This window comes from Elephas maximus, chromosome 1, assembly GCF_024166365.1.
Source record: "Elephas maximus indicus isolate mEleMax1 chromosome 1, mEleMax1 primary haplotype, whole genome shotgun sequence".
NCBI lineage: Eukaryota > Metazoa > Chordata > Mammalia > Proboscidea > Elephantidae > Elephas > Elephas maximus.
Window position 1 is genome coordinate 76,513,602 of NC_064819.1, and position 964 is coordinate 76,514,565.

The 964-nt window shown below is 46.2% G+C and overlaps 1 non-coding gene across 1 annotated transcript; it reads left to right on the forward strand.

Moving 5' to 3' along the window:
* Positions 1–430: 430 nt before the first annotated feature.
* On the forward strand, positions 431–503 carry TRNAV-AAC (transfer RNA valine (anticodon AAC)). Its single transcript has one exon. It is a non-coding gene; the product is annotated as a tRNA-Val (tRNA).
* The last annotated feature ends 461 nt before the right edge of the window (positions 504–964 follow it).

The window sequence follows — 964 nt, forward strand, 5'->3', positions numbered from 1 at the left end:
GCCACGACGCAGAACTGGGCACAGCCTGACACCATGCACTGTGGACCTCAATCGCTCCCGCTACTGCCGGGGCACAAAGTGCAGAAGCCTACTGAGCTCAGATGGTTCGTACTAGTTCCTAAAGGTTCCAGTTGGGACACCTGGAGATGAAGATAATTACGCCTTGCACCGCCAAAGAAATGAGCCTAGAACTTATGAAGAAAGTCATTGGAACTCGCCCAAGATTTTTCTACCTCGTGCTTGGAAAGGGATTGGGTCATTGGGAGTAGCGTGTGCTTGGCTATGATTTATCTTGTTCTGATATTGTTGATTGTAAGAATCGGAAAGTGTGAGGGGAGAAAAATACTGTTCAATCCTGACGACACATCCTGATACAAAGGCACAAATTTCAGATTAAGCATCTTTCAAGCAACAAGGTAGCAGCAAACGGGTTTCCTTAGTGTAGTGGTTATCACGTTCGCCTAACACGCGAAAGGTCCCCGGTTCGAAACCTGGCGGAAACAGACTGGTCCTTCCTTTTGTGAATTCTGAATTTCCTCCACAAACTCTTCATCTGCATATGCTTACGTTTCAACCAACGCCATAAGCTTCACGTTGCCTTTTCAACCCCAGATTTTAAATTACCAGAATAGCATAGATGACTTGCTTCCTTGTCCGCCCACAGCACCTTGGCAGGTCCTCAGTTTTCTATTTAGAATACATTGTGCACCCGCTGCAGTAGTTAGCCATAGGAGGAAGCGAGGTCCCCATCAGTTCTGGGCACAAGATTCAGTGTGAAGAGTCCTGAGACTGCAGTGTGCCTGCTGTATGCAAAAAGGATCAAGAAGCCAATTGTAACTGCAGCAGAGTGAGCAAGGTAGAGAGAGTAGTAGGAGCAAACAAATCCAGCGGACACTTGTTAGGTCTCTCAAAGCGTCAATGTAAGGAGAATTTTCTAAGAAGAGAAATGATAGTGTTTTATTGC